Source organism: Sarcophilus harrisii, chromosome 2 (genome assembly GCF_902635505.1).
Source record: "Sarcophilus harrisii chromosome 2, mSarHar1.11, whole genome shotgun sequence".
Classification (NCBI taxonomy): Eukaryota; Metazoa; Chordata; class Mammalia; order Dasyuromorphia; family Dasyuridae; genus Sarcophilus; species Sarcophilus harrisii.
Window position 1 is genome coordinate 575,793,382 of NC_045427.1, and position 25,787 is coordinate 575,819,168.

Genomic DNA, 25,787 nt, shown 5'->3' on the forward strand with positions numbered 1-25,787 from the left:
CGCTCTGCCTGATGGGTCAAGGTAACTCCTCTGTAACTTATAGACAAAGAGTTGCCTGAGATCCGACGAAATTAACTGGCTTGTCATTTGTCACATAGTTAGGATATATTACAGGCAGTATGGGCAGCTTGGTGGTTCAGTAGTTAGAATGCCAGTCAGGAAGATTTGTTTTTGCGAGTTCAAATCTGGCCTCAGACATTACTGCATAACCCCATGCAAAACATTTCACCCTGTTTATTTCAGCTTCCTCATCTGTAAAATGAGCTAAAAAAAAGGAAAATGGCAAACTGTTTCAGTATCTTTGCCAAGAAAACACCAAATGGGATCGTGAAGAATTAGACACAACAGAAAAACAACTGAACAACCAACAACACCTGAGGTTGGATTTTCTAACTCCAAAACCAGCCTGCTAAACACTATGGTCTTCAAAATCTCTTATTACCTTCTAGCTATTTGAAACTGGGAGCAAGACAGTAATTCTACCTACCCTCAGCAGCAATGAGTCATGTGACTAGATCATTGGGCAGATTTCTGTTGTTGATGGCAAAAATTCCTTGCTTCAAAACTGACATGCCCCTTTAAAGGGGGCACATCCACAATAATTCTCAGATAGAAATAGAAATATATTTATTATTTTAAGTGAGAGGAAAATCATCAATTCTAACCCCCTTTGTTTACAGATAAATAAAATGGGATCCAGAGAGATTTACTGACTTGCCCAATGTAATAAACAAAGTAAATGGAAGAACTGGAATTTGAACCCACATCCACCTACTGATTCCAAATCCAGTATTCTTTACACTGTACCAGTAGCCTAGAGTTAGCTGGGTAGCACAGTCTATAATGAACTAGTCCTGGATTCAGGATGACATGAGTTCCAAACCTGCCTCAGATTTAACCAAGTACCCCTGGGCAAATTGTTTCCTTTCAATCTGCTTCAATTTCCTCATCTATAAAATGGGATAGTCATAGCATCTGCCTCCAAAGTTGCTGAGATAATAGAAATGTTTTGCAAACTTTAAAGCACCATAATAATGCTAGTTAGTAGTGGTAGTAGTATTAATTAGTGCCACATAGACATAAGCAAGAAGACTGGACTGGAAGAAACAGGAAAAGCACGGGAAAATATGAAACAAAATTAAGCATTTTGTTCTCTGATGCCCACATTTCAGGAAGTAGCTTTGCTCTTATTTCTCCAATGGGTGTGTTAGCAAAGAGTAGCTCTCTCCCTAGGCTCTTTTTGTAAGCCTGAATTGTTGTTGCCAAGTTATGAACTGATGACTGTTAATAGTCTAATTCCAACCTGTTTTCAGAAACACTTTGGAGTTTGTACCTTTGGGGTTATGTTAAGAATTCTTGAATGCTATTTCTAACCAAAGCCACTGCAATAAACCAAATAAACAGAGGAAAAAAAGAAATTCCATGCTAGCAGTCACACATTCTTTAAAAAATTGATTGATCATTTTGCAACATATCACAAGAAGGGGAAAAAAACCAAAAAGGGGGGGAGAATAATTGACAATATTAATATCCAAAAAAAGGCAATCAAGAGGACATCAATTACCAAGTCACTTGCATTCTTAACTTAAAAAAACTAAATGACTATAATTTTTTAATTATGTGATCTGTAAGGAAAATTTTGAATATTCTGTCATTTTGTCTTTACTTATAAGTACTTTATGTCAGCACTTGCTAACTTTTTCTAAGATTGTCATATTATCCTAAAAATTAGCATATCCCCTAAGTTTCCAATTCAATAATTATCACAGATCTAGCAAATCTAGATTTTTTTTAACATTATGTCTCATTAATAGTTTCTTCTGAGTTTATCTTTGTGTTAGATTTGTTAAGGTATAGAGAGATGGTCAATTCACCTAAAATTATTGTCTTACTATTTTCCTACTCAATTTCAATTAACTTTTCTTTTAAATACTTAATATATTATGCCATTTGATAAACACATATATCCACACAGATACCCATACACATGTTTATTTATTGATTTTGTTATATTGTTAAGAAACATGGTGTAGTGAAACTGGTTAAGATCTGAGATCAAGTACTATTTATGACTATGACTGTGACCTTGGGCAAATCAATTAGTTTTTTAGTACCCTGGCAAATTTTCTAAAACTTTAAGTGACTAGTCCTCATTGGTAGAAACTTTTCTCACCCCAAAATTTCCTATACTAATATAATTACAGATTTAGTTTTTATTATTTCATTATATTTGATCTGTTTACACAATATAGTTCTCCTCTATGTCTTTTTTTGACAATACATATTTTTATTCTTGCCTTATTAAAAATCATGATTGCATCTCCCATTTCCCTGGATTTAACTAATAAGTAATATTTTTATTCCGGTTTCTCATTCTAACTCTTTTTGTTTTAAATATATTTCTTATTTGTAGCTAATTATCTGGTTTTATTTTCTAGTTCATTTAGTAACTTTTCTGTTTTATGGACAACTTATCTGCTTGAATAGTCATTAACTTCATGGCTATAATTGTTAAGTTTCTGCTCCCCTTCATTAAATCCCATAATATTAACTTTGTGAGAAAAATCACCATTAGGTATCTTTAGCATGTTTTTCTTGAAAGAATACTATCCTACAATCACAATATTTCACAATTTGAGAATTATAGGGAATCTCTGCAACTATCTAGTAAATCCCCATATATGAAGAGAAACCTATGATAACATACTAGACAAGTGCTTGTCCAATCTCTGATTTAAGATCTCCATCACCTCTCAGGGCAGTTTTTTGGAGGATTCTAATTGTTAGAAAGTTTTTTTTCTTTCTTCTTTGAAGTTTCCATTTTTATTCCTGGTTCTATCTTCTGGGTTCATACAGACAAGTCTAATTCTTATTTAAGATAATAGCTCTTCAACTACTTGACGATAATTATGATATCTCCTTATTTCCTACTTATCCCATATATATAGTTTGTTTGTACATCTTTATTTCTTGTTGTCTCTTCCATTAAGTTTTAAATTCTTTAATAATAGGGACTGTTTTTTGACTCTTTTTGTATTCCCAATACTTAGCATAGTGCCTGGCACATAGGAAATGCTTAATAAATCTTAGTCTCCTGATAAATCTCATTTATTAAGCATCTCCTATATTCCTACACTAATTAAATGCTTATAATCTATTTACTAAACTTGCCCAGTTTGGTTAACCAATCTTGAAATACCGTAAACTCAAGATCTTTGGCCATCATGGTTGCCTTCATGTGACATTCTCTAGTTTAGCAATGCCATTCTTAATCTGTGGCACCAGAACTGAACATCTCCTAGGAAGGTCTGTTGAGGACAGAGTTCAATGGGAATATTGCCTCCTTATTCCTGGAAGCAACCAATCTATTCTCTCACACAGAGACATATACAACTAATACCCAGATCACTTTATTCTAATTTTCCTGATCTAAACTTTTTCTTGCTTTCATTTGAAAAAGTGGTTAAAGTGCCACCTCTTCTATCCTCTATTACTCCAAATTTTTATTTAAACAGCTATCTTTAAAAAAAATAATAAATACATGGTAGTATTTAAAGAAACACGGAGATGCTGATACTTAAGAAACTCTAATTCTCCTTTCCATTTTTCCTATCTTTGTGATCCGTCAGATCACAAAGGAATACCAAAGAAGCTCAGAAAATGTGGAATTTCTAATAGACAATAGTTTTATCTCTTCCTCATAATATGTAAATATTGAGTAATCATGTATATTTTATGCCATATCGACTTGTTTTCATTTTATTAGTTCACTTTTTTTTCCTGAGGTTCTGCTGTAATCTAATTCTCTGAAGGCATAATTGAAAATCTGTAATACTCCTGTAGGTTCTTTTTTATATAAGACTATATACTCAGCTTCAAAAATATATCTTAGGTAGTAAGTCTTTTCTTTCTTTTGAGAACAAAGGCAACAGCCAAAATCAACAATTAATCCTGTATGATTCAAATTAGATATAGATATGAGAACTACCTTTTCTTAGCTGCTTACAAAAGTCTTCCTTTAATATTTAGAAGCCCAGTAACTTAGCCATAACATTTCTGAGTGATTTAAACTTGGAGCTCCCTTTACATAATAGACTATGGATTCTACTTACTTGTATTTTCTCAACTTCCAATACTTTTAAGCTCTTTTCTCGTATCACTTCCAGAATATGATATTTAGCATCTTTATATCATTTAATTTTCTAAAAAGTAAGTACTTCTTAGATTGTCTTATAAATTTGACTTCAAGATAGGTTATTTTGATATGTAAAAATACAAGTGTTCTAATTTTTCTCTCTTTGATATTTGTTATTTTATCTTCATATTTTAGTGTTTTTTTTTGACATTCTTATTCCAATATATCCATTGCTTAATATTAATTTTTGCATTCTGAAGATTAATATATTATCTCTCTGTCATGAGTTGAACAACATTGTTCTTCATTAATTCTTTGAAATCATAATTTTGTTCCTTCATTAATCAGAGTTCTTAATTCTTTCATAATTGTTTTTATAAAATAGATGTTATAATATGAATTTTTCTCCTTATCTGCTTATTTACTCTGTATCTCTTTATTTATTCTTATTCTCTTTAATGCTGTTTCTTTTTCATTTCTTATAGTATGAGAATATTTCATTAAATTCATATACTACAATTTGTTTAGCCAATGACCATTTGATGAATATCTCCTTAATTTCTTATTACTACAAAAAGAGGTACTAGAAATAATTTTGTGCAAATGGGACCTTTTTCTCTTTATTTGATCACTGGGGGCATAAATCTAGTAACTGGAGGATGAAAGGATATGCAGAGTTTAGTAACTTTGGGGGCATAATTCTAAATTACTTTCCAGAATGGTTAAACCAATTTACAACTATTTCAATAATACATCAATGTGCCTATTTTACTGCCATCTCTCCAATGTTTCATATTCTTTCTTTTATCTTATGACAATCTAATAACTGTGAAGTGAATGTTCAGAATTATTTTAATTTGCATTTTCCTAACTATTAGTGATTTAGACCATTTTTTTCATATGATTACAGATAGTGTGGGTTTCTTCCCTTAAGAATCGCTTGCTCATATCTTTAGAACATTTGTACATTGGAAAGTAATTGTAACTTTTATAAATTTGAATCAGGTTCTTACATGTTTTGGAAATGATACTTTTACCAAAGAAATTTGTTGTAAAAATTTTCCCCCGGTAACTGCTTCTTTTCAAATTTTGGCTGTATTGGATTTGTTGATACACTATCCATTTTATCTTCTATGATCCTCAATATTCCTTGCTTGGTCATGAATTCTTCTCTTATCTATAGATCTGAACAGTAATTACTTCCTTATTCCTTTAATTTGCTTTCTGTGACCTTTTATGTCTAGGTCATGTATTCACTTAGAGTTTACATTAATATAAAGGTATGAGTGTTGATCTAAAACAAATTTTTGCCATAGCACTGTCCAGTTGTCCTAGTTTCACCAAATATTAAATCCTTGCCCAGTAGATAGACCCTTTGAGTATATTGCATTAAAAGTTATTAGCAGTATTCTAGAGTCAGCTTTGCATCATTTCATGAGAGCTAAGTTTTAAACTTTCATTGCAAACATATACACTTCGGAAATAGGCCTAAGCTACAGATTAGGATTTAATTTATTATTTTGATGATAAAATGATGAAGAAAGTATTAATAATGCAACTCAAAATTGTCTTTAATTTTGGAAGAACCAGTTAGTTATTAAATGTGTACTAGCATATTTGTGGCTAATAGGTTGATTTGTTTCGGTGGGTTATGTACCTCCTGTGTTTACGTGGGAGGGAGCAGTTGTTTCACTCTCATTTCTGGAGAATGATTCTAATTGCTGGTATTCTAGGTTTTCCCCCCTTTTTTTCCTGGAGATTTCCCCTCACTTTATCTTACTTTATGTTTATTAACATTTTTCTGCTCATTTATTCATTCTTTAAGTTTTCTCTGCAGTTTCTATCGTGAAGATTTATTTCTCTTCTTCTTTCTCCTCCTCTTTCTTCTCTGTTTTTCTTCTCCTTTCTCCTCCTCCTCCTACTTCTCCCTTTTTCCTCTTCCTCCTTTCCTTCTCTTTCTTGTCCTCCTTCTTCTTTCTCCTTTTTCTACTCCTCATTCTACTGCTTCCTGATCTTAATTTTATAAAAATGATTGGATTTGGAATAAAAAACCCTAGGTTCAAATACCAGCTCTGTTACTTCCCATCTGTTACTTCAGCCCAGTTATCTAATTGTATTAGATTTCATTTTCCTTATGTATAAAATGAGGGATCCATTCTAGATGACCTCTAAGGTCTTTTCCAGTTCAAAATCTGTGAATTCACGATCCTACTTTATTTGACATATGTTTTGCTACTTTAAAGTGCTGAACAGACTCCTTGTCATTCTTTAAGCTTACTATTCCACTTCCTGCCTCTTTTTCTTAGAACATATGGTCCCTCTTTCCTGGAATTCACTCTGTTATCTCAACCTCTTTAAATACTTCATTTACTTCAAAATTTACTTCAGTCTTCTCCTATTAGAAGCCTTTCTTGATCTAAGGATCTTAATCTAATGATTAAGGCCTACAAACTCCTCACTTACCTTGGTTTTTATTGATTAATATTTATTTTGTTTCTCCTCCCCACCCCCACCATAGAATGTGAGCTTCTTGAAGTCAGAGGCAGTTTTTGTTTTGTCTTTGTGTACACAGCTCTTATGCACAAGATAGGTGCTTAATAAAGGACTGATGAATTTATTTGAATGAATTAAAGGGAGTCATAGGCTTCCTTTAATTTTTTTAGTATCAGTAGATAGTGATAAAACCTTTAGAAGAAAACCCATCCGATTATATGCAAAATAACAAAATAAAATTTTCTATATTGACTTGCAAATCTGCTTTTCATTTTGGATCACTTTTTAAACTTGGTGTGCCATTTAATTATATACCATCTCTGCATTAGAACAGCTGTTCACATCCTCATTCTGCCCAGTGACTCTTTCCCTTCTCTCTCAGCTTCAATTAGAAGTTTGCTAACGTTAGGATCTCCTCTCAGATCTTGGACCTTTGCAATTAATTTTAATCAGGCTCGTTAACACTTTTCTAATATGTAAGAAATAGGCAAATATGTAACTAAAAAGCCATTTATGTCTTTTATGAAGGTAACAAATACTCAATTAAAAAACCCTTCTCTCAGTGACTTTGCAATAAATTAACTTGTTTTGTCACTATTGTGCCTGTAGAATGTCACTTACTTGGGAGTTTTGACAGTCAGATTTTTTATCCTTGGCAAAATTAGCAAGTAACATTAAGATCTAAGAAATGACAATTAGTTTGTGAATTAGGTGGGATATACAATGTGTTAATTATTGAGGGACCAGGCTTCATGCAATTAAAATTTAGCATCCAGATAATGATAATGTACTAGGCTTTCGAGTATTTAATGAAGTTGAAAATGATCATTACCAACAAATTAATTCTGAATTCCTTAACTAGTCTTAAAATTTTCCATGAGAGAGCTAGATCATAATAATTGTTATTGTTCATTAAGATAATAATATGAAATTGTAAAAGATAATTGCCTTATTATTTTATTTATTATACATTATTATACACCAAACTCAAAGAGAAAGTATCCCTGAATTTGCAAATTGATTCAGAAAACCACAAATTAACATTATCTATGTTGTGTTGTATTCTTATTTATTTTAAAATCATTTCCCAATTACATTTTTATTGGATTTGGCTGTCTTTGGGAGTTTTGCCTACTGCTTGAACCATGGGGCCATGAGTTTGTATTTATCACCAAAGGGAGCAATCCTTGTCAAGAAAGAGATTGCCTTGCCCAAAATCATCAACGGCAACTTCTGACTAACTGCCAGCTACAGAAAGGTAAATCCAAGTATCTCCCAGAACACTTGCTCTTCTAATTTGGCTCCTGCAGCCATCACACAGGGGATCAAACCTAACAGAGAAGGGGCCCATTAACAACAATACCAACTGATAATCAATTGAAGGAAGAAGGTCAGCAAGGCCATCTAGTTCCCTTTTAACTCTGCTCAAGATAATCCAGGATCTACCTAGAAACCAGGGAATATCAGTGACCCCCACATCAATGGCCCAGCTTCCAACCTTGCAGCCAACATACAAGGAAGCAGCCCTTGAAGATCATGAGATCTAGAAATTATCTCTCTAGGAGCTACAGCCACCCATCTCCTACACAATCACAGCTACTAAAAGCCTGGGAAATTCTCATTACCAAAGTCCTTAGCATTGTCAAATCATTCAACATCAGAGACAGATATCATGTTATCAAGAGAAATGGCTTTAAAGAAGAAGTATTTTTACCATATTTTTTACTGCACCCTCAGGTTTACTGAGTCTATCTCTAGCTAAAATTTCCAAGTATTGTCTCTCCCATTAGAAGGTGAGTTTTTTTTTTTTTTTAAGAAAAAAGGCCCATCCTCTCTTCAACAATGATAAGATTCAAACCAGTTCCAATTGTTCAGTAATGAAGAGAACCATCTACCCCCAGAGAGAGGACTATGGGAGCTGAGTGTGGACCACAACATAGCATTCTCATTCTTTCTGTTGTTGTTTACTTGCATTTTGTTTTCTTTCTGGTTTTTTTCTCCTTGATCCGATTTTTCTTGTACAGCAAGATATCTGTATAAATATGTATACATATATTGGATTTAACATATATTTTAACATATTTAACATGTATTGGACTACCTGCCATCTAGGGGAGGAAGGAGGGAATAATTTGGAACAGAATGTTTTGTAAGGGTCAATGTTGAAAAATTACCCATGCATATGTTTTGCAAATAAAAAGCTTTAATAAAAAAAAAAATAAAAAGGCCTATCTTGGTTTTTATTTCTATCCCTATCACTTATACCAATGCTTTCATGTGGTAAGAGTTTGAATGATCATTCCCCAATATTGTTTGATATAGAAGTAAGAGAAGATTGAAGGTCAGGAAGCCTCAATTTTTTTCTTAACTGAACCATGATATTTTGTAATCTTAATACAAATAACTTTCTTTTTTTTAAATATAGAAATCTTTCTTTTTTTTTAATAATTATAACTTTTTATTGACGGAACCCATGCCAGGGTAATTTTTTACAACATTATCCCTTACACTCACTTCTGTTCCGATTTTTCCCCTCCTTCCCTCCACCCCCTCCCACAGATGGCAAGCAGTCCTACACATGTTAAATATGTCACAGTATATCCTAGATACAGAACCAAACAGTTCTCTTGTTGTACAGGGATTCAGAAGGTAAAAATAACCCAGGAGGAAAAACCAAAATGCAAACCGTTTACATTCATTTCCCAGTGTTCTTTCTTTGGGTGTAGCTGCTTCTGTCCATCATTGATCAATTGAAACTGAGTTAGAGCTTCTCTTTGTCAAAGAAATCCACTTCCATCAAAATACATCCTCATACAGTATCGTTGTTGAAGTATATAATGATCTCTTGGTTCTGCTCATTTCACTCAGCATCAGTTCATGTAAGTCTCTCCAAACCTCTCTGTATTCATCCTATTGGTCACCAAATAACTTTCTTTACCCTTCAGGTTCTTCTTTCATAAAATGATAGGGTTTTACTACAAGATCCCTAAAGTCCTTCCTAATGCCAACAAGAGTATGCTCCAAGAAGCATTTACTGATCACTGGAACTTGGCAAACTTTCCAGATGTTCCTGGCTCCTTAAACTACACAATCCATTATACAATCTGAAATTATCTTCAGGATAAGAGGAGGAAGGGACAAAAGAAATATTTCCTCTCGGTTTTTTTGGACAGGATTTGAATATTTTGGCTTTGAAAAAAATGTCTTCTGAACGCGATCCGAAAGTGTCTTTTGTTTTCATTTGAAGATATCTCGATGTAATTTCCTTCCATGATTTGGTGCCTTAAAGTGAAAACGTCACTCCTCTGGGAAATTCATGAGATTCACAAAATTTGGGATTTGGAAGGGACCTTTAAGTCTGATCCATACCTAAATAGGAAACCCTTTGCAGATTGTACCCAGATAAATGCTGTCATGAAGTCCCCTAGGTAGGGAAAATACTGTGGGTTTCACTTTGGATTGCTGTAATTATTAGGTAGTTTCCCACTCCGTGTATCAAGCCTGAACTTGCCTCATTGTAACTTCTGCCTATTGTTCTTAATTTTGCACGGGAGCATGGAGAAGAGTCTAATCCCCCTTCCATATAAAATATCTTCACGTATTTGAAGACACCTTTCTCTAACATCGTTGGTTCCTTTGACCATTTCTCTTACGGCATGATTTTGTGACTTTCACCAGACTGACTACTCTCCTCTGGATTCAATGCAGATAATAATTGCTGGAATCTATATAGTCCTTTAGAGTTCGTAAATCTTAAGCCTATTAATTCACTTTATCTTCAAAGTCAAAGATTGTATTGTGCCCAATAGCACAAAGCAATTAATGTGCATCTGGAGCAGAATTCGAATACAGAATTTCCTCATCTCAAGAACCGTCCTCTATCCACTGCTGGGCAAGGGGTAAGTGAGAAAAGTTAGAAAAATGAGATAGTGTGGTGCGTTTGCAGCAACTATTATTTATACCACAATAAGGAAAACATCCAAAGGACAGGTCAGTCTTTTTTCTACCTTCCAAGTCAATCACTAAATCAGTTCCCATTGAACTCATTGTCATCAAATCAGACTGTATTAAAGTTGAAAAGGACCTAAAAGATCATCTAATCCACACTTCTCATTTTACAGAGCAGAAATCGGTTTCGACATTTCTTCAGGATTGCTAACAAAAGACCCGTGCTGCAGAAGTATGGTTTCACCTGCACAAAAGTTTCTAGTTTAATCCATGAACTGCCAAATAAATGGCTATCAAGACCAAAATCCAAGCTATTATGCACCTGTCTGAAATTTAAGCTTATTGCCCCAGGGAATCTTTCTGCCCAAAGCTTTAGAGACCAAAGGTAAAAGGGAGACAAAATTCATCCAATCAGAGACCGGGGGCCAGGAATTTGGGGCATTGTGATAGGCTAACACAGATCTCCTTTTTCTATAAAAGTCTAGCATCAGAGGTCCTGCTTGCCAGCTGCCCTAATAAGCTGGCTTTTATTTATTTACTAAAATGAATCATTTGGTATAATAAAAAATGACATCTAACAAGCTGTATGTGATGATGGGAAAATGGCCTCCCACTTTGAAAATAAATGTCTCCTCTTTACCTCAACATTTATTTTTGGTAAATGCCGAGTCTTTGCATTGGCATTTAAATAGCAGCAGGAGACCTTAATCAGCCTATCCACCCGAACTCTAGGACTGACTGGAGAGAGGACAATTGACTTTTATTGACTAAGATGAAGATCAAAGGAAAACTGAATGCTAACGGCTCACTCAGTATTCCTTGGTGATGGGAGGACATAAGGAGGGAGGGGGAAATATGATTATCACAGGATTTGTTTATAGGTGAGCAAAAAGAAATCTGCTTTTTGTCAATTTCACAGAAGAGCAACAAAAGGTCTTTTGGGGCCATCTAACACATGCTATCATTTTAGACTACTAAAATATCGACTTTCTAATCATCCCTGCTACTCCATAAGACTAAATGTAGACAGAAAAAAATGGTTAAGTAGGTCAGGAGATGGGAACAATAGGCATAGGACTGATTATTGTCTGTCTCGGGGCGGATGGTTTTTTGAAAGAATACATCGTTTATTCATTTCAGAGGCGTTTTCACACAATGCCATTAAAAAAAAACTGTAGCATCCCCTAATTATTTTCACCATGTTCCTAATCAACACTTTGGTGCCGTTGTTTTAAGCATTCTGGCTGTTCCAGTATCAGTGCTAAGCAGAGGCTATGCTCATATTTGCAGAGTTCAAAATTCAATGCATGTAATACGTTATTTGGAGTCATAAGACTAGAGGCCAAAGGCGTTGATCATAGGCTAGGAGGACTACTAGTTCTCATTTAAGGCTTTCGGGCATCAGTGTTGTTGGATCATTGGAGTGATATGAAAAAAAAATACATCCCCAAAATGAGACTAAAACCACCGGTGGCTCCCCTTTCCTTCTGCCCCTGCATTCTTAAACCAATTTGCTCTTGTTGGTGTTATTTTTAAATTCTCTTGGATTGCACTCCCTGATGGGTGAGCCCGGGACTCATCCCCCAAAGGGGCAAGGTCTCCTCATTATACAGCAAACGCCTCCTTGCCCTCTGAACTCTTCCAAACCCCCACCTCTTTCTCAGAGCAGATGATGCATTGCAGTTTGACACCAGACAAGGGCAGACAGGCTTTCCTACTTTTGAATCTAATGAATGTGAGCCGGTATCATTTGCTGATTCTCCAAACCCCAAATTACCGCATGACAGATGCACATTATACAAATCCGATGTTGTGCTATTTGAGCCCTGTGGCACACCTGCTACATTCTAGGGGGGTAATGAACCAAGTTTCTTCGCCCGCTGTGCCACCCAGGGGCCATTGATGTGAATGGCAAGTACATTAATTTAATTTAAACAACCACCACAGGGTTGTCAGGCGTGTGTGTTTTATATGATGTAAGACAATAGCACATTTTTAGATGACAGTTGATTCAATTTGATGTTCCTGAAAACACTTTCATGAGGATTTGGTTGGCAGGGAAGGGTGGTACAGGAATACAATCATCTTTGACTTGGAATTTTCTCCTCTTGAACTTGGCATCTTTCTTTATTTCTCCAATATGTGCCATTTTTCTTCAGACAGTGCTCAAAGGAGTCCAAGTTATTAGTACCCCAAGCTTCTTCTGTGATATGTTAGCATAAATGTTAGAATTGAGTTTCTAATAGCTTCTGCTCACTTGGCTGGCTGGGTGGCAGAAATCACGCAGTCAGAGTCAAATTCCCATCAGTACCAGGTACACACATTGTTGTGTTCCCTTTAGAAGTGTTGTAGAAAAACTAGAAGCAAGATGTGTATTTAAAACAAATGAGAAATTCAACCACGTGATTTATATATATAACAAGGGCAATTACATTTGAAAGGACTGGGAGTATACGGATTGCCCTATAAAGACTCATGATTGTGGTATTTTTGTCAAAGCTTAAAACTTCACTTAGTTTGTTCCTATAATTCAATTCAGCATTCAGATAGCAGAAACATGGAGTATGAAAAGCCAAATTTGCCTCATTGCAATCTTCTATTACTTTTGCCCTAGCTCTGCCCTCTGACTTGGGGTCAAGTCTCAGCTTGACAAGTGACAATTTTATGATTAACCAAAATGAATACAATACTACAACTTGCTTCTCACAGGACTGATGGAAAATTCAAATGAGATAACAAAGGTGAATGTGCTTGTTTCATACATTGTACTATGCTTTACAAATGTAAAGTATCAATATTCATCATTCTGTCTATAAAACCTAATTGTTCCTCCATCCCCTGGACCTGGTCAAATTATCCAACTTTTTCATGCCTTCCTTCTCTATTTGTAGAGGGAGTTCCCTTACCAGAAGTTCCCTATAACAATAAAACAAACCATAACTCCAGTCAAAAAACTAAAGCTAAAACAAAACAATCTTCCTCTTACCCCCATAAGTGAGAGTGACACTCCTATAGTTGTCAAATTCTTCTACATCAGTTGCCAAAAAACTTCTGGATTTCAGAACTATTCATGAGCATTGTAGCCTTGGGGTTAGTACAGGTTTAAAATAAAATCTTCCCCTAAAATTTCCTTCATATGATTATTAATTCTATGGAATAATTCTTGTTGGATCTAGGCCATGCTGAAACATCTGTAAGTCTTTCCTCTGGAAGCTTCAGACAATCAGTCTGAAGCAGCATTCCGTAATAGCAATCTTCTCATCCAGCCCAGTTCAGTGACTCTTGCTTCGGACTTTCTGATTTTTCTCAGGCTTCTAGACACTCTTCTTGTTTTCTGGGGTCAAGGGCAATTTCCTAAGGTCTTTACCCACCATGGCTTCCTTGTTACACTTAGGCTTTTGACCTGACTGATAAATGGACAACTCAACTACAATAGTATTGTGAACAGCATACTATATGTGGAATAGTCTTCTAAATCCAAATTTATTTGGGGGAGTTTTGGATAAAGTCAAACTTGGGTATAAATAAGGGACAATATGGGTTAATTGGAAAAAATGAACAAATTAAAACACATTTATTAAACACTAACTATGTATCAGGCACTGTATTATGTTCTAGCATACAAACAAAAAAAGAAAGATAATTCCTGACCTCAAAGAGTCTATATTCTAATAAGAGAAAATATTACATATAAGGAAGTAGGATGATTTGATTTGGGGAGACACTGTGATACTGGGTGGAGACATAAGCCTATTCACAAATCCTTTTGAGGAAGGGAAGTATTGATTTTATGTATTGTTCCAAAAGCTAAAGGTAGAAGAGGGGAGAGGGGAGAGGGAGGGAGAAGGCAGGCTAATATGAAGGCAGCCAGAAGGCATCTAGCAGCATGTTAGATAATTGAAGCTAGGATACTCAAGTTTTTTTTTTGTTTTTTTTTTTTTAGCTCTACTACCTGTGCTCCCTCGGGCAAGTAACTTACACTCTCCAAATCTTACCTTCTTCATCTGTAAAATGGAGATTATAATGCTTGTACTACCTACCTTCTTTTTTTTTTATTTAATAGCCTTTTATTTACAGGATATATGCATGGGTAACTTTACAGCATTAACAATTGCCAAACCTCTTGTTCCAATTTTTCACCTCTTACCCCCCCACCCCCTCCCCTAGATTGTACTACCTACCTTCACAAGAGTGTGAGGATGATATAAAAACTAGAGAATTGCCATCCCCCAAATGTCCAGGTCTTCTCTTCCCAGCTGAATATTTCCTATTCTTTGAACTTCTCTTCAAAAACCTAGGAAAACTTAGATAGGAGCAAGGTTGTTCAAGGTAATCCAAAACCATGTGACATCATCTCCCCCACTCTAGCTCATCAAACCCTTCTTTAAAAATGGTGTGATAGCAGAACACAATATTCCTCATAACCAACCAAAGTAGATTTTTTTTGTTTGATAATTTAGTCACTTTCTAAATCTCAACTGGAACATTGTGTCCAGTTCTGGGCACTACAGTTTAATAAGACCATTGATTAAGTGGAGAAGAGGGCTACCAAGATGGTAATATATCTATGTCATACAAGAATTATGTAGTAGGGGGAGGAGAGTCTATAAACTGAGGAAGAAAGGATCTAGTGATCCTTGTCTTCAAGAATTTGAAAATTTGTGAGAGAAGCATTAAATCTGTTTTGTTTGGCCCCAGAGGGCAGAATTAGAAATAATAAATGGAAAGTAAAAAAAAAAAAGAAAAGAAAAGAAAGAAAGAAAATTTTAAGTTTTGTAGGAATAAAATTTTCCTAACTTACAGCTGACCAAAAGAACAATGGGCTAGTTCAGCAAGCATAGGGGTCCCACTCGTTAGAGGTCACAGCTAAGGGGTAACCAGTTTCAGTGTATGTGTTGTGGGAAAGGGAATTCTTTTGTAGTTATCTGTTGGACTTGATGGCCTTGAAATTCCTGCCAACTCTAGAATTCTGGCATGTTTTATTTCTGATTCCCTTCCTGCTCCCAGTCTTAGGGGAGCAGCTGGAAACCTTTCTTAAGGTGAGATCAGCTCTTGGGATCTCAATTTCTTCCCTTGCCAAACAAGGGAGTTGGACTAGAAAATCTCCAAGATGTCTTCTGGCTCTGACATTCTGAATCTGGAAGTCTATGAACACCCTTGTTATGGAGCAAATAGCACTTTTTCAAAGGGCAAATCCACAAAGAGTGACTCTGTGTACTCTCTCATTTATTTCTCCATCCAAGGCCCCACTTGCTGGAAAAATGCATTATCACATGTGTATTCAGTTTCAATAAGATAAAAATTTGCCTAATAAAATATTTACTCAGCCTTTGTCCCTGTGAGTATAAACTCATATAATTACAAAGTACTTCAGTCCTGAAAATGATGAAAGATGAAAGGAAATGCACAGCCTAGGGCATAACATAACACCAATCAAACCACTTGAACCAACTGGTCCTTGATTGGAGATGTTTAATGCTAATGAAAGCTAATAAAACTGGTTGGAAAAATGGAAGCTGCATTCTAAGCACATAAAATTATTTACTATTGTTGTCCCTATTGTTGTAGCTAATTATTTTATTTCAGACTTGTGATTTTCTGGTATGGAAACTCTCTCACCAATACAGATTACCCTCCCTCCTGTAATGGACCATTTTAAATAGTTTCCTGGGGTACTGAGAGCTTCTGATTTATACAGGATCATAGAGATAGCAGGAATCAGAAGCAGGACTTGGTTCAGGTAATTCTGTTGGTAAAGCTGTCCCTTTTAGAGGGGTCATACCGCATTTTAATTCATATATAAAACAATAGTTAGCTTTGACATAGAGCTTTAAAACTTTCAAATCATTTTATACACATTATCTCACTTTATCCTCACAACAACCCTGTGAGGTAGGTACTTCAGGTGTTATTATGCCTTTTTAATAAGGTAATTGGGACTCAGATTAAGTGACTTATCCAAGGTCACACAGTTTATCTCTATAACACTTTTCACAGTAGGTCATATATATTATAAGTATATCCTGCCAATATTCTACCTCTGACTGTAGTGCCAAGTGAGAGCCTGAAATTGTTCAATCAAATACTCTCTCTAAAAAGCTGAGGATATACTCTTCAAACATCCAACAAACATTCAAACATCCAGAGGGAAGAATTAGGAATAATACATGGAAAGTGAAAAAAGAAAAATTTAATTAAAATACAAGCTACTATGGAACAACAACAAAGTTACCTAAAACCTTTTTAAAAATTCATTTCAACAAAGATTTATTGTCTAGTCTATGTGTATGACTGTGCTAGGTATCAGAAATACAAAGACAAAAACACAATAGTCCTAGCGCGCTAGGAGATTGCTAAGGAAATTTCCTTATCAATATATCAATAAGTTATATTTAACTTATAAATATATTAGTAAATACAGAGTTCAACATATGCAACATAATACATAGTAAGAGAGAGACAGAGATAAAGAGAGTTCATGATGGAGGTAGCAGGGAAAGCTTTGTTATGCTTTGAAGGTAGAAGTTTGAGGAAAGTCCGTTAGATAACGGAATTGTAAATCTAAAAGTATAGGAGAGGGAGAAGAAAGGTCATGTAGGGAAAACAGCTACCCAGATAGTTTGATTGGAACATGGAATTGGAGGGAATTAATACGACACAACTAAACAGATAGGAGGAGGACTTCAATTATATTGTATTTTATCCTACAGGTATTAGGAAGTCATTGAAGACTTTGGAAAAGGAGTGAAATTGCCTTATTTAATTCTGTACCCAGCTCATTGTCTAAAATATATGAACCTATGAACTAATTGCTACCTATCCTGTTCCATGTTACAAACTGATCAATACACATCCTTCATCCATTTACTTTCCCACTGACTTTTTTAATGTTTTATATTTTCAGTCTGTAATATTTTTTGGAGTAAGAGGTTGTTAATGCACTTTTCATACTTTCAGATAGCAAAACAGAGAGTTTCATCCACTCCAGAATGTTATCTTTCCTGTAAGTCAGACATGAGCATCTGGAAGCCTTTGTAAATACTCTCTCATTTTTCCCACTCAATCATTCCAGTTACTGATCAAAACAAATGAAATGTCTCTTGGCTTAGTCTAAAAAGTTTAATTTTGTTATGTTTTATTTTGTTTCCCTATAAATGAATTGGATGGCAAAGGATTTTGAAAAATATTTCATGCTGAAAAGAAAGAACACTGCTTTTAATCTATCATATGCCACCCTGTGGCTGAGAACATCATTTGCAGTCTACCTTGTAAGGCTATTAATTTTTTCTTATTCTCAATTCAATTCAACAAGCATTTATTATGCACCTGCTTTGTACAAGGCTGTGAGCTAGATATAGAAATATAACAGTGAAAAGCAACATGATCCCTGGCTTTAAAGAATTTACACATGAATTGTGAAATGAGGGAAAGGTACTGTTGACATATATACAAAAAAAAGTCTTATACAAAATAGAATGTAATAGGGATAACAAATAGATCTAGACAAAGCACTCTAGGAAATCTTGAGGGAAAAGAAATTATTTTGGTGACACAAATGGAAGATCCAAGATCCTTTGATCATTGACTTGAAAATCTGAGGAAAATTGATTGGGAAAGAAATAATTTTTCCTTTCCTTTCAGCTTACTCTTTATTTTAAAAAGTCATTTTCTAGGGAAATCTCTAGCCATTTTGAATTAAATATTAAAGTATATTTTGTAAATGTATGTATATTAGAGTACATATCAAATATTTCTATCATCTACAATTTTATTGATAATACTAAATCCAAAATGCCTGCACATTTTTGATGGCCAATGGCCAAAAAAATCTAAAATCCCCCAAATTCCCCTATGTCTCCAAAAGTTGTGAACCTTTACCCCTTTTTCCTGTCACCATTCATGGCTTGCCAAACCCCAACCCTGAATTACTTCTACTAATTGTCTTTCCCTCCTCTTCACATGCTGCTGAACAGAACACCAGGAAATTCTGAAATCATGCTGAGTCCACTATAAATTCATATTATTTAATCTCAATTAGGTCCTCACTGCAGCACAGCAACATTCTACTCATTTCTAACCAATTCACTATTTCACATCCATGGCAACTAATCCAAACTTTCTCATTTCTCCTGAATCCTCCCATGATATATACATTTTGCTATTTTCTCTACTGAGGAGTTGTTTCATATTTTACTGGGAAAAAAGTTGAGGTAATTCATTGAGATCTCTTCTATTCCTTCTTTCCACGTACATGCCTCTGACACCATCCCCTACTATCTTGTCTTTCACCAATAATCCCAGATGAACAGATATCCTTTTCTTTTTTCCAAGGCCAATTCCTATACATACAATCTTTATTCCATATCCTTTTGTTTTTTTCTAGATTGTCTCCCCCCCACACCAACTATCAAACTCACTCATGTTTAATCTCTCCTTTATCTACTGGTTCGTTCTGTGCTTTCTATAAATAAGGCTCTGTTTTCCCCAGCATTAAAAATAAAAACTTTTATTTGACTTTGCCAATCTCTTTAGCTATTGCCTACAATCTCTTCCCCCCTTCTTAACTAGACTTCTTAAGAAAGCCCTCTATAATCAGTGCTTCCTCTCTCTCTTTTATTCTTCTCTCTCTCTCTCTCTCTCTCTCTCTCTCTCTCTCTCTCTCTCTCTCGTAAATCTTCTGCAAGCAAGCTTCCAAACCTCACCATTTAGCTGAACTTACTCTCTAAAGTCACCAATGATCTCTTGGACATCAAGTCTGATGGCCTTTTTTTCATTCCTCATCCTTCTCAACTTCTTTTCAGCAATTGACATTATCAACCACTCTTTCCTCTTCAATATTCTCCTTTCTGGACTTTCATGACTTTGTTCTCTCTTGATTCTCCTCCTTCTTACATATATAACTACTTTAAGTCTCCTTTTTAGGGCCTTCATATATGCCATGAATACTAACTCCAAAGTCATCCCGAAGACTATGTCCTGGTCCCCCTTTATTTTAAGTTTATATTATCTCACTTTCTGATGTCATCAGCTCCCATGGATTCAAATATTAAATTCAAATATTAAATTTATACCAGGGATTCAGTCCTAGTCTCTCTCCTAAAATCTAGTCCCACACCAAAACCTATCTTTTGGACATCTCAAATTAAATATCCTTAAGGCATCTCAAACTCAACATGTACAAAACAGAACTTACCATCTTCCCCTATGTCAAATCTTAAAGCTTAGTTATATTCTTGATTTTCACTCTCACTCATACCATATATACAATCAGTTGCCAAATCTTCTTGATTTTTATCTTTAAAACATCCCTCACATGCATGTTCTTCTCTCCACTTTCACAGCCACTACCCTATTTTAAGTTCTCATTATCTCTGATGTTATTTACTACAATAACCTTATATTTGGTTTTTTGATCTCAAGGACTTACCCCAATCCATTCTCTATTTATCCTCCAGGGTGATTTTAAAAATATGTTGGTATTATTGTTCAATTACTTTCAGCTGAGTCTGATTCTTTTTTAATTAAAGCTTTTTATTTTCAAAATATATACATGGATAATTTTCAACATTCACCCCTACAAAACCCTGTGTTCTAATTTTTCCTTCCTTCTCTACACTCCTCCCCCAGTCAGTAAGTGGTACAATATGTATTAAACAAGTGCAATTCCTCTATACATATCTCCACAATTATCATGTTGCACAAGAAAAATCATATTAAAAGGGAAAAACATAATAAAGAAAACAAAATACAAGCAAACAAAAGAGAAAGAATGAAAATACTATGTTGTTCCCATAGTCCTCTCTCTGGTTGTAGATGGCTCTCTTCATCACAAGATCATTGGAATGGGCCTCTATCATCTCATTGTTGGAAAGACCCACGTCCATCAGAATTGATTGTCATATAATATTGCTGTTGCAATGTATAATGATCTCCTGGTCCTGCTCATTTTGCTCAGCATCAATTCATGTAGGTCTCTCCGTGCCTTTCTGAAATCATCCTGCTGGTCATTTCTTATAGAACAATAATATTCCATAACATTCTTATACCATAACTTATTCAACCATTCTCCAATTGATGGGCATCCACTCAGTTTCCAGTTTCTGGCCACTATAAAGAGGGCTGCCACAAACATTCTTACACATACAGGTCCCTTTCCCTTCTTTAAGATCTCTTTGGGATATAAGCCCAGTAGTAACACTGCTGGGTCAAAAGATATGCACAGTTTGATAACTTTTTGAGCATAGTTCCCAATCGCCCTCCAGAATGGCTGGATATATTCACAATTCCACCAACAATGTATCAGTGTCCCAGTTTTCCCACATCCCCTCCAACATTCCGCATTATCTTTCCCTGTCATTCTAGCCAATCTGACAGGTGTGTAATGGAATCTTAGAGTTGTCTTAATTTGCATTTCTCTGTTCAATAGCACCTTGGAGCACCTTTTCTTGTGACTAGAAATGGTTTTAATTTCTTCATCTGAAAATTTCCTCTTCATATCCTTTGATATTAATCAGTTGGAGAATGGCTTGGATTCTTATCAATTTGAGTCAATTTTCCATATATTTTAGAAATGAGGCCTTTATCAGAAACTTTGAATGTTTTTCTGGTTCTTTATGGGGTTTTCTTGGCAAAGATATTAGAATGGTTTGCCATTTCCTTCTTCAGCTCATTTTACTGATGAGGAAACTGAGACAAGCATGGTTAAATGACTTGCCTAGGGTCACACAGCTGGTAAGTGTCTGGGGCCAGATTTTAACTCAGGGAGATGAGTTTTCCTGAGCCCAGGCCCAGTGATCTGTCCATTGTGCCATGTAACTGTTCATTTAAAATCATAATTCTATCCATCTTCTCCCTCTACTTAATGAGCTCTACTGAGTCTTTTATAACCCCCAGGATGAAACATAAGTCCTCTGTTTGGCATTTAAAGCTCTACCTGAACTGATCCCTTCCTCCCTTTCTGTTCCTTACATTGTATTTTCCTCTCTATACCTTGTGATCAGTCCACACTGGCCTATTTGCTGTTCCACACACAGATCATTCCATTTCTGGCTCTCCTCCGTGTCTGGGATGCTTTCTCTTCTCAGCTCTATCTCTTCATTTTTCCAGTTTCCTTTAAATCTTAACTCAAATACCAGCTTCTGCAGATCCTTGAGCTGGTAGTGACTTTCCCTTTGAGACTACCTCCCACATTCTCTCTGGATCTTACATATATCTAATTATTTTCATGTCTTCTCACAATGTGTTATCACAGAAGCGATATTATGAGCCCTGCAACATAAGCCACCCATATATATATATATATATATATATATATATATATATATATATGTGTGTGTGTGTGTGTGTGTGTGTGTGTGTGTGTCTGGACTGTACATTTCTCTCCTCTTGTTCCCCTCTAGGTGAGTACTCTGGCTCTGGGTGCTTCCTAGCTGTGTGCCTACCACATTCACTTTGGCCTCCTGATTCACCTACAGGTGATTCCCTCCATCTATGTAGCCTGACCACACATGTTTGGACCTATATATTTTCCTTCTCCATATTCCTCCAAACTTGTTCCCTAGATGTGTCTATTCTTTTCTATAATAGTGTGTGTATTTGTGATAGAATGTGTCCTGGGTTTTATGAAAGAAATATTCTATTGTGATTTTTCTTTACTTGGTATTTTATTAAATACCTTTACTTTGAATTAATAAATAAATACTATTTGTTAATAAAAATTAATTAATTAAACTAATGAAACTAAACTCATTAATGAGAGCTTATGAGTCGATGTGGAACTACAGAATATCTTGAACTAAAATAGCCTTTCTGGGGCCCTCATGTGCAAGGAAGGAAGGACATTCCAACTGCTATTGGTTCACTTAATGATCCCAAATACCCCTTAGAAACAAAGACCCACATTAGACATTCTACGTTTTCTACCTTTTTTAAAAAAAAAAATCTTCCTATATGATTGGCCAGTTACTCCCCATTCCGACCATACATTTTCTGAGTAATATATTTTATAACACTTTCTTTATGTAAGTCATCACTGGTAATATGCAACAGCTTATTTCCACCCACCACACTTCATTGCTCTTTGAGTCACCCATAGTGCTGATTCTTCAGAGATTAGGTTGTCTCATGATTGGCAGCCATATGGTATGCCTAGAAGAATATCGGTTAAAAAGAATTTGTGTGTTAGTGTTATTAAAAGCACTTTACAATTTCCCATATACAATCTAGCCAGCTTTCTTCCCTCTAGTTAATTTTGGACTTAACACATTATCCATCTGGAGTTCCTATCCCAAATATACATACTGATAGACTGCCCGCCCAAGATTCCTTCCAATTCTTAGATTCTGTGATATTATAGTTCTGGGATTATACTATTGTAAGGAAGACATGCTACTGGTACCCAACAACAAGCTAACAAACACATACAAAATAAATAGGAAATCATTAAGCTAGAGAAGGCACTAGAAGGAAGAGGGTTGGGAAAGGCTTTTTATAGAAAATAGTATTTTAGATGGGACTTAAAAGAAGCCAGTAAATCAGTAGGAAGAGATAAGGAGAGAGAGCATTACAGGTATAGGGACAGTCAAAGAAAATGCCTGACGTTCAGAGTTTGAATGTTTTTGTTCAAGGTCAATATTACTAGATGTGGAGGGTGGGGAGCTGGAAAGGTAAGAAGAAGGTAAGTTATTAAGGGCCTTGAATGCCAAACAGAGGATTTTATCTCTGATCCCTGGATGTTAGGGAGTAGCTGGTGTCCAATTGAGTTAGGGAGATGATGAGTTCAACCTGTGCTTTAGGACAAAGCTTCTTAAACTGTGAGTCACAACTCCATATGGGGCCACACAACTGAATGTAGTGGTTGTGAAAAATTTGGCAACAGTCAAAGGTTTCTGAATGTTCTGCATCCTGCAGTATCAAATATCCTGCCAAGATTTAATTCTTTATGTAAAAAATAAATAAGCACATCTATCTCATTAGTTTGGAAATTGACTTTCATCTTTAATAAATGATCAAATTATATGTATACCAAACAATTGTTTTTAAATAAATTTCTTTGTGATTTATTATCAGTAAAGGTTTGATTTATATGCCTACTTTATGTACCTATATACTTAGGGATGTGTAAAAATTTCTTGGGCAAAAAGGGATTGTGAGTGGAATAAGTTTAAGAAGTCCTCCTTTAGGATGATCTCTTTGGTGGCTGAACGCAGAATAGATTGGACCCATCAGAAAGCAACTACAACATTTCAGGCATGAGGTGACAAGGACCTACATCAGAGCCATCCTACCTCTTAAAGATAGAAAGAATTGTCAAGGAAACACATAGAGAACATAGCAAAATCTCCCCAGGATGGTCACTTATTTGAGAAAGCCTTTGATTCAGTGTTTCCCAGATGAATTTGTGCTTGTAATATGTATTGATCTATGAATTCTAATTTGAGACTGTCACATAGTCTGTATAAAAAAGGATGGGAGATACTTAGGGAAGGCAAAAGGGGAAATGGATACATAGTTTTATACTGGAAATAGTCACACATTTGATAGATAATTTCATATTTAATATCTTATAGGAAAATATCATCATGAAAATTTCCTCACCAAAGTCCTATTCACACCAAGAATGAAACACCAAGATTCAGCAAAACACATTTTATGAAATTCTTCCGTTATTAAATCATCAAATCATAGACTCCAGGGGCAGAAAGGAATCTTGAAATTCCTTTTCATCTGTTCTATCCCCCTACTTGAGAGATCTGAATTTGTGCACTCCTAGGAAAATAATTCTCTCTATTCTATGCTTAAAGACTGACAAAGAAGGATTCATTCCCTTTCACAACTGGAATTAGGAAAGTCCAGTAAGAATCCTTTAAAAGGAACTGGAAAACTTATAAAAAAATAAACAGTATAAGTAAACAGACAAGAAGCAGCAAGGTGACTGGTGGACCTGGCTCCAAAGGATTCACATTGACCATCACAACAAGGAAGCATTTTATAAATACAATATTCCTCACTGTCCTCCCTCCAAAGCCTTTATAACATCCCGTTTCTTTGCATTCTCCATTCCCCTCCTCTCCAGGCTGCCTCCTGTCTGAATAACTCCTGCATTCTCCTCATCATGGCCTATTCTGACTATCTGCATCTTCCTCCAACTTGGATTCCATCCTTTTACTCTATTCCCAGATCTTGGCTGTATTTCTAGCTCTTACATAGGACCTGCCACATAATAAGGACTTAATTAATGCTCCATATCGATCCATCAATCAGCCTATCATCTTGGAGTAAGCTCTGAACCTCACAAATAGAAGAAAATTAGAGACATAGAGAGCATAATCCATTGTATCACAGAATCTGGGTTTAAATATCAATTTTATTATTTAGCAGACATGTTCTTTTAAACAAGTCACTTAACTCAGTTTAATAAACAAAAAGTGCTTTCTCTGTTCAAGGCATGGTAAAGAAAGGTAGCTTGGGATAATGGTCTCTGGAGTTGGTCTCTGTTTTGGAGTCAGGAAGGCTGAGATCCAAATCTTGATTCTATAATCCTATGATTTCTCCTTAGATCCATTGCTCTTATTTTTTCAGGTGCCCCAAAAAGTCCCTCCTAAAGAGTGTTTATAAAACAGGGACAACCAAGATTTTAAAATAAATTTCCCCTTTTAATGCCAAGGCCTTTCCATCCAGTTCCCATGTGCCTCTTCATCTTCTGCCTATTTATTATTTTCAAATGGGTACCATATGCAAGTCATTGTATCTGTGTTGAACTTTTTTCCTTTTCTTCCTGGTCCTTTGCAAGTTATTCACACTATGGCAGGCAAACAGTCACAGCTGGGAAACACAGTGGGGTACTTTTGATTCTTCCAAAGGAGGATTCTGTTTGGAGTGGTGACTAGATGGGGGAGAAAAGGAGGCTTGCTGGAAGAAGCCCAGAACCTGGATTAGGATATAGGTAGTTTTACTTATTGAAAGGGAGGGGAGATATAATCCATTTATGAAATTATGTTGAATATTCAAACTGCAAATATGCCATCCCCTTTAATTTTGTGATTAGTGTCATTTCATCATAGGAAGGACTAAGCCTCTTCTGTTCAGGGGCATAAAGTTAATATAAATCAAATATGTGATTCTGCAAAGTATTCACACAATATTGTTGTTGTTGTTTTTAATTGACATAGTTCAGTAGTTAAGCAATAAATTTCCTTCTTAATGAGACACT